Here is a 9751-nt window from a genome sequence, read left to right on the forward strand (position 1 = left end):
CACCACCGCCCGGCTGTAGGTTTTAAAGGGAGTGAAATGACTCTGTGTTTTTTTCCCTTCTGGGATTCCTTTATTTCTATCTTTTTGGCTTGGCTCACTGGTTTGTGTAGAGAAGATCTAAGATGGTCTTCTATTCTAATCAAAATAAGGTTTTGTAGTGGGACCAGAGATTACTAAACCCATAACCCACTCAGCAACCCAAATCTGCTGCTGGAAATTTCTCTACCTACTCTCAAGTTAGAACCTGTAGTGTCCCCTAAAGATGTTGCCAGCCCAAGACCCTACCAGCATCAGGCATCAGATGTGTTTGGCACTAGGGCCAGAAAGGCTTTACAGCCAGAGACCAGGATGCTACTAAGTTTTTACTATGATAGCAGGAGTGGATGGCTTCTTTCTCCTCCATGAGGAGGACTAATTCTCCCCCATTTACCTTCAGACTAGGGGCTGGGGCTCAGGAGCAGGTATGAGAACCTACCCTTATCCCCAACACCTCTGCCCATCCCCAGCTTCATGATGGTGCCACCTAAAACAGTCTTCCTTGGGTGCCTTGCTAGAGAAGTCACTGATCAGACTTCAAGGAGCACCAACAGGAAGATGGAACTGTGAAATAAACTGCCTTGGTTGTGTCTGTTTGTGGCTTAGCTTTGTGTTTAAATAGCAAACAAAAAAGGAAATTAAGTTGAAACTTACTTGTCATCATAGAAATTAAAATGATCAAAGAAATTAAAATAATTATTGCCAGACTTCCCTCCCCAAGAAGAATGAAATGAAACAAAATGAAATGAAGGCAAGAGAAAGATACTCTCAGGCCAGCAAAAGCTGAAAGAATAGATTTCTACAACATATATTCTACAAGAACTGTGAAAGGGCACCTACCTCACCAGCCACACTGGCCAGAGACGCTGGTAGGCTAACTGCAGATCCTCACCTCTCTCTCCTTTCCTCCAAATCCAAGGACCCAGGCTCACACTCAGCTCTGTAACCTGAAGCCTCTACTTCCTCTCTGCCCTCTTCTCCAGGAGATCATGCAAATCTTCCCCTCCAATCTTACTCTCCAATCATGACATTGACCCAGGCCATAACGCCAGCAGACATTCCCTGGGACCTGCCAGTTCAGCCTGCCAGAGAAGCAAGTAGGCCAGTGAAGCAGGCGGGCAAGCTTGAGACCTTCACTGTCCCTCCTCTCCTCCAAATCCAGGGCTTCAGTCTCATGTCCAGCTCTGTAACAGTTACCTGTTGTGGCCTCTCCTTACCCTCTGTCCTCATTCCCAGAAAACTAAGAATAACCTAGTGAACATCCTTCTTTCCTAACTTCCATAGATATGCTGAAAACCTCTGCCTTCAAGCCCATCCCCAATTCTAAGTGTCAGCTCCCAAGTCCTTGAAGCGCATTGTAGTCAGAAGACCCATGACCACTTCTTGCAGGATCCCAAAACAATAATATACTTGGAAACATATAGACACCACATTCGCCTAAGAACCATAACAAGAAATACAAACCAAGGTACACACAAAACACACACCCTACGAAGGCAAAAGTAATAGCATCTTGAGTTGGATCAACTCAGACCCAGATGCTAGTGAAAAACCACTTTCAAGAACAGCCAAAACACAATGTGTCCACAAGAGGACAGAAACTACTAAAGTAGGCTCTAGGAAATGCAACATAACTGAATCACAAGACAAGGATATTTCAATAGACTATATATGTGCTCTCTCTATATATTTGCTCTAGAGATCCTTAAGAAAAATGAATTAATACTTTAAAGAAATTTGTGAAAACACATGCAGTCAGTGGAAGGAAATGAATCAAACAATTCAAGACCTGAAAGTGGAAATAAAATTAATAAAGAAAACCCATGCTCATGGAAAACTGGAAACTCCAAGACGCATATCTTGATGATGACATGATGATTAACCCAAGTATAAGACCATAAACAAACCTCAAAGGAAACCCAGCAGCTCCTTGAATCCCAAGTAGTCTGGGCCCACATCATCTTCAAGGGTATATCTGTCACACCCTCTTTTTTATCCAACCCAGGACAAAATCCCACCACAAAGGAGCCAGGCCTTAAAGGGATCATCTTAGTGATCAAAGGAAATGGACACCCCAATAACCATGACCTGGTCTCAAGAAAGGCATTATTTTCACATCAATTTACCTTGTTGGACACACCATAGACTTACATGTGATCCAGACCATGACATTGATCACCAAGAAATTTGGTATCATCACCATTGAGTGATGACAATTCAGATTATAGATCATGAATTCCAATCAATAAGAGGTTGATCTGGAAATTCCTTTTAGTTCCACTGTGGTTTGTGGGCTGTACCTATGATGTTCAATGGCTAAACATGGTTGCCTACGCTTCCTTAAACCCTCAAGGAAGCCTACCTAGAAGAATCCAGAATTATAACATGATTTCTCTACAGCTCTTGTTATATAGATCTAAAGTCCTGTAGTCTTCAGTCTTGCATGTCTTGCCCTTACATTGTATATATACTTTTCAATAATACATAAGGTTCTCTGTTACCATGGTTTATCCTAAAATGATTATTTGGCCTTTTCCCTATATCTCTACATTGATGTCTTTCAGAACAGGCCATGATGGTTACTCACAGACAGGACACATAGGTGCTCCATGAATACAGCACATACCTGATGCTCAGACCGCATCCTGAAGATCACTGTACCTCTGTCCACGGTTTGTATCTTTGCCATTTGTTGGAGTCTCAATAAAAAATAAAATAAAATAAAAAGCTAGTTTAAAAGGGGACAAAAAGACAGGATCCCTCACCTATTCATAAAAACACGGGAAGAAAATTATAAATTGGAGGGGCTCTCCCAATGCCATCCAGTGACAAAGTCAGATGTCAGTTTAGCATCAGTTTTTAGAGAGCTGCTGATGAAGGGCTGGGCGTCAGAGGAGTAACTGAAGGTTCAGTGTGGATCACAGGACACCAGCATCTGGAAATTGTCTTCCACTGAGACTCCACATTGGTATGAATGGACTCCCATTAATATCCTCTGCATGGTGCCATGACAGGTACAGTCCATGTCAAAGAAACAGCAAAATGTGCTCTGCTCCTTCAACTAGAGGAACTGGAGGCTGACCTGTGGCAACTCTGGATTTGTCCCTGGTGATCCTGGTAAACAGGTGGCAGATTTGTTGGTGTGTTCTGTATTGACTCTAATAGACCAGGGAGGATGTCTCCCAGAAATAACATAGAATCTGCACCCATGAAACCCCAGTATATGGAAGCCTGATGAAACAGAAACAAGAACAATACCATATTGTAGCGAGCTGCATGAAGCCACACCTGATGGAGATGTATAATCAACTCCTATGGCTAAAGTCTGACTTATGCTATGATCACGCAATGATTATCAGCTGCTTGCATATGCGTGGACCTATGGGCAGTGCCCACCTGGCAATCCGGGATTGGCAGCCCATGCCTACTTAAGGGCTGGGAGAGGTTTGCCTGGGGAGAGAGAGAAAGTGAATAAAGTCCTGGAATAAACTGCAGTGAGAAGAGCTCCGGTGTGTCGCGCGTCATCCTTGCTGGACGAGGGTGGTACGTCACACCATATGATATGTTTTTGTAGGTGGGAAGAAAACTCATGGGGACAAACAGCTATAGGTAACTAAGCATTGCTGATAGAGGGAGAATCAGCTGTCCCTAGAGATGAGTCCCCTACCTGGTTATCCAATACCTAGTATTCAGATCTAACAACATATATATTTAAACAACACTTAACAGCACAGCCTATTATAGGCATATATTTAAGTATTTCCTATAAATATTTAAGTACTTTAAAAAATATGTATCATAATAATAACATGCCATGAATTGTTTTACTATTTTTATTGAGCTATGTATTTTTCTCTGCTTCCCTCTCTTCTTACTACCTCCCCTCCTACCCTCTCTTCTTATCCTCATGCTCTCAACTTACTCAGGAAATCTTGCCTTTTTCTACTTCCCATGTAGATTAGATCCATGTATGTCTCTCTTAGGGTCCTCTCTGTTGTCTAGGTTCTCTGGGATTGTGAATTATAGGATGTTTTTTTTCTTTATGTCTAAAAGCCACATATAAGTGAATACATATTACATTTGTCTTTCTGAGTCAGGGATACCTCACTCCATGTGATGTTTTTTACATCCATCCATTTGCCTGCAAATTTCAAGATGTCATTATTTTTTTTTCACTGTGTAGTACTCCACTATGTAAATGTATCACATTTTCCTTATCCATTCTTCTGTTGAGGGGCACTTAGGTTGTTTTCAGGTTCTGACTATGACAAATAATGCTACTATAAGCATAGTTGAGCATATGTCCTTGTGGTATAATTGAGCAGCCTTTGAGTAAATACCCAAAAGTGGTATTGCTGGATCTGGAGGTAGGTTGTTTCCTAATTTTCTGAGAAATTACCATACTAATATCCAAAAGGGCTGTACCAGTTTACACTCCCACCAGCAATAGAGGAATGTTCCTTTACCCCACATCCCCTCCAGCATAAGTTGTCATCAGTGTTTTTGATCTTGGTCATTCTTACAGGTGTTAAGAAGAAATCTCAGAAAAAAAAAAAAGATTTGCTTCAGGTAAAAAAAAAAAAAGGAATCTCAGAGTTGTTTTGATTTGCATTTCTCTGATGGCTAAGGATGTTGATCATTTCCTTAAGTATCTTTCAGTCATTTTAGATTCATCTGTTGAGAGTTCTCTGTTTAGGTCTATACCCCATTTTTTATTGGATTATTTGTTCTTTTGATGTCAAGTTTCTTGAGCTCTTTGTATATTTTGGAGATCAGACCTCTATCCAATGTGGGATTGGTGAGGATCTTTTTCCACTCTGTAGGCTGTGGTTTTGTCTTATTGACCATGCCCTTTGCTTTACAGAAGCTTCTCTGTTTCAGGAGATTCTATTTATTAATTGTTGCTCTCAGTGTCTGTGCTAGTGGGGTTCTATTTAGGAAGTGGTCTCCTGTACCAATGTGTTTATGTGTACTTCCCACTTTCTCTTCTATGAGGTTCAGTGTGGCTGGCTTTACGTTGAGGTCTTTGATCCACTTAGACTTGAGTTTTGTGCATGGCGATAGATATGGATCTATTTTCATTCTTCTACATGTTGATATCCAGTTATACCAGCACCATTTGTTGAATATGCTTTCTTTTTTCCATTTTATATTTTTTTGTTTCTTTGTCAAAAATCAGGCGTTTGTAGGTGTGTGGATTGATATACAGGTCTTCGATTCAATTCCATTGGTCCTTCTGTCTACATTTATGCCAATTCCAGGCTGTTTTCAGTACTGTAGCTCTGTAGTAGAGTTTGAAGTCAGAGATTGTGATGTCTCCAGAAGTTCTTTTATTTGTACAGGATTGTTTTGGCTATCTTGGGTTTTTTTGTTGTTGTTTTGTTTTTTGTTTTGCTTTTCCATATGAAGTTGAGTATTGTTCTTTCAAGGTCTTTGAATAATTTTTCTGGGATTTTGATGGGTATTACATTAAATCTGTAGATTGTTTTTGGTAATATTGCCATTTTTACTATGTTAATTCTACCTACCCAAAAGCATGGGAGATCTTTCCATTTTCTGGAGTCTTCTTCAATTTCTTTCTTCAAAGATTTAAAGTTGTCCTACAGATCTTCCACTTGTTTGGTTAGAGTTACTTCAAGATATTTTATGGTATTTGTGGCTATTGTGAAGGGTAATGATTCTCTGATTTCTTTCTCAGTCCTTTTATCATCTGTATAAAGGAGAGTTACTGCTTTTTTTTTTAGTTAATCTTGTATCCTGCTACATTCATTACTGAAGGTGTTAATGAGTTGTATGAATTTCTTGGTAGAATTTTTAGGGTCACTTATGTAAACTATCACATCATCAGCAAATAGTGAGTTTTGACTTCTTCTTTTCCAATTTGGATCCCCTTGATCTCCTTTTGTTGTCTTATTGCTCTAGCTAGAACCTCAAGAACTATATTGAATAGATATGGAGAGAGTGGACAACCTTGTCTTGCTCCTGATTTCAGTAGGATCACTTTGAGTTTCTCTCCATTTATTTTGATGTTGGCTGTTGACTTGCTGCATATTGCCTTTATGGTGTTTAGGTATTTTCCTTGTATCCCTGCTCTCTCCAAGACCTTTATCATGAAGGGATGTTGTATTTTGTTGAAGGCTTTTTCAGTATCTAATGAGATTATCATATGGTTATTATTTCTTCAGTTTGCTTATATGGTGGATTACATTGACAGATTTTTGTATGTTAAACCATCCCTGTATCTCTAGGCTGAAGCTTACTTGGCCATGTGAATGATTTTTCTGATTTGTTCTTGGATTCAGTTTGCCAGTATTTTATTGAGTATTTTTGCATCAATGTTCATGAGTGACATTCTCTTTCTTAGTAATGTCTTTGTGATGTTTGGGTATGAGGCTAATTGGAGCCTCATAAAAAAAAGTTTGGGAATGTTCCTTCTGTTTCTATTGTGTGGAACAATTTAAGGAGTATTGGTATTAGTTCTTCTTTGAAATTATTGTAGAACGCTATGCTGAAACCATCTGGTTCTGGGCTTTTTTTGGTTAGGAGACTTTTGACGACTGTTTTTATTTTCTTAGCAGTTATAGGTCTACTTAATTTGCTTATCTGGTCTTGATTTAATTTTGGTAAGTGATATTTATTCAGAAAAATGTCCATTTCCTTTAAGTTTTCCAACTTTATGTAGTACAAGTTTTCAAAGTATGACCTAATGATTCTCTGAATTTCCTCCATGTCTGTTGTTATGTCCCCTTTTCATTTTTGATTTTGTTAATTTAGATATTCTATCTCTGCCTTTTGGTAAATTTGGGTAAAGCTCTATTTTGTTGATTTTCTCAAAGAATCAACTCTTTGTCTCATTGATTCTTTGCATTTTTTTTTGTTCTATCTTGTTGATTTCAGCTCTCAATTTGATTATTTCCTGCCCTCTGATCCTCCTGTGTGAATTTGCTTCTTTTTCTTCTAGAGTGTTTAGGTGTTCTGTTAACTCACTAGTTTGGGATTTTTCCAGCTTCTTTATGTAGGCATTTAGTGCTATGAACTTGCCTTTTTCATTGTGTCCCATAAATTTGGATATGTTGTGTGATTATTTTCATTGAATTTTTGGAAGTCTTTAATTTCTTCCTTTATTTCTTTCTTGACCCATTGGTGATTCAGGTGAGCATTGTCTAAGTTCCATGTGTTTGTGGACTTTCTGAAATTAGTGCTGCTGTTGAATTCTAGTTTTAAGCCATAGTGATCCGAAAAGATACATGGGTTATTTCAATTTTTTTTATCTGTTGAGGTTTGCTTTGTTACCGAGTATGTGGTTAATTTTTGAGACGGTTCAGTGAGGTGCTGAGAAGAAGGTATATTCTTTTATGTTTGGATGAAATGTTCTATAGATGTCTGTTAAGTCCATTTGAGTCATAACATCTGTTAGTTCCCTTATTTCTCTCTTAAGTTTCTGTCTGGCAGTGGTGAGAGTGGGGTGTTGAAGTCTCCCACTAATAGTGTGTAGTGTTTAACGTGTGATTTAAACTTTAGAAGTGTTTCTTTTACATATGAGGGGCCTTTGTATTTGGGGCATAGATGTTCAGTATTGAGATTTCCTCTTGGTGGATTTTTCCTATGACAAATATGAACTGTCCTGCTTTGTCTCTTTTGATTGATTTTAATTTGATGCCATTTTGTTAGATATTAGGATAGCTACACCAGATTGTTTCTTAAGGCCATTCTATTGGAAAATCTTTTCTTACACCTTTACTCTGAAGTGATGTCCGTCTTTGAGATTAAGGTATGTTTCTTATATGCAGCAGAAGGACGGAGTCTGTTTTGTGTCCAATCTATTAGCCTGTGTCTTTTTATAGGTGAGTTGAGTCCATTTATATTAAGGGATATTAATGACCAGTGATTTGCTAGTTCCTATTTTTTAGTTTTTGTTGGTGGTGAGGTTATTGTGTGTGTGTTTCCCCTTCTTTGGGATTTGCTGCTGTGAGATCATCTATTGTCTGTGTTTTTGTGGATGTAACCAACTTCTTTGGGTTGGAGTTTTCCTTCTAGTACTTTGTGTAGGGCTGGTTTTGTGGCTAGGTATTGGTTAAATCTGGTTTTTGTCATGGGATATCTTGTTTTGTTCTTCTATGGTGATTGAAAGTTTTGCTGGGTATAGTAGTCTGGGATGGCATCCATGGTCTCTTAATGTCTGCATAATGCTTGACCATGACCTTCTGGATTTTATTGTTTCCACTGATAAGTCAGGTGTAATTCTAATAGGTTTGCCTTTATACATTATTTGTCCTTTTTTCCTTTGCAGCTCTTAATAGTCTTTCTTTATTCTATATGGAACCTCATGAAACTGAAAGGTTTCTGTAAGGCAAAGAACATCACAAACAGGACAAAACACCAGTCTATAGAATGGAAAAATTCTTTATCAACATCACACCTGGCAGATGGCTGATTTTCAAAATATATAAGGAACTCAAGAAATGATACACCAACAAACCAAATAATCCAACTTAAAAAAAAATGGGGCACAGATCTAAACAGAGAATTCTCAACAGAAGAATCTCAAATAGCCAATAAACATTTGATGTTCAACATCCTTAGCCCTCAGGGAAATACAAATCAAAAAGTCTCTGAGTGTCTATCTTACACCTGTCAGAATGATAATATCAAAAACAAAGCAACAGCTCATGCTGGAGAGGATGAGGAGCAGTGAGAACACTCCTTCATTACTGCTGGGAGTGCACGTTATGGACACTTTGGAAGTTGGTGTGGTGGATTCTCAGAAAACTGGGAATCAACTTACCACAAGCCCTAGCTATACCACTTTTTGAAAATACTCAAAGGATGCTCAATCATACCATGTTTATAGCAGTTTTATTGTAATAACCAGAACCTAGAAGCTACCTAGATGTCCCTCAACCAAGGAATAAATAAACAAAATGTAGTACATTTTTATAATGGTGTATTACTCAACTGTTAAAAACAAGGATACCAGGAAATTTGAAAGCAAGTGGATTGAACTAGAAAAAAAAATCATCCTAAGTGAGGTAACCCAGAAAGAGAAAGACAAACATGGTGTGTACTCACTCATAAGTGAATATTAGCTATAACATAGATAACTATGCTACAATTCACAGACCCAGAGAGCCTAGATTGGTGCCTGGCCCCATTGTCATGAGAGTGGTGTCATTCAGCAACTGATGGAGGCAGATGCAGAGATTCACAGAAAAATATCAGGTGGAGTTTGTGAATCCTGTGGAGGAGGAGAAAGAAGTGTAAGAGCCAGAGGGATCAAGGACACCATGGGAAGGCTCACAAAATCAACTAACTTAGGTTCATAGGCCTCACAGAGACTGAACCAAAAAGCAGAAAGCCTGTATTGGACTGACCTAGGCACTCTGTGTAGGTTAGAATTTATAGCTTGGTCCTCTTGTGGAAATCCTAACAGTGAGAACAGGGGCTGTCTCCAACTCTTTTACTGGCTTTTGGGACCCTACTTCTAACACTGGGTCACCTTGCCCAGCCTTAATATATGGGTACTTACTCTTACTGCAACTTGATATACCATGTTTTATTGATACTCATGGGAGTCTCACCCTTTTCTAGATGGAGATGGAAAAGGAGGGGATTGAAAGGTAGGAATAGAGGTGGGGAGGAGAGGAGAAACTGGGGTGGGAGGCTGAGGAAGGATATAAAATAAATAGATGCATAAAAAATTAAAATCCAAGAAAAC

The sequence above is a fragment of the Microtus oregoni genome, unplaced genomic scaffold (genome assembly GCF_018167655.1).
Source record: "Microtus oregoni isolate MIOR12 unplaced genomic scaffold, Mior012 000064F_ref0000363, whole genome shotgun sequence".
Taxonomy (NCBI): Eukaryota; Metazoa; Chordata; class Mammalia; order Rodentia; family Cricetidae; genus Microtus; species Microtus oregoni.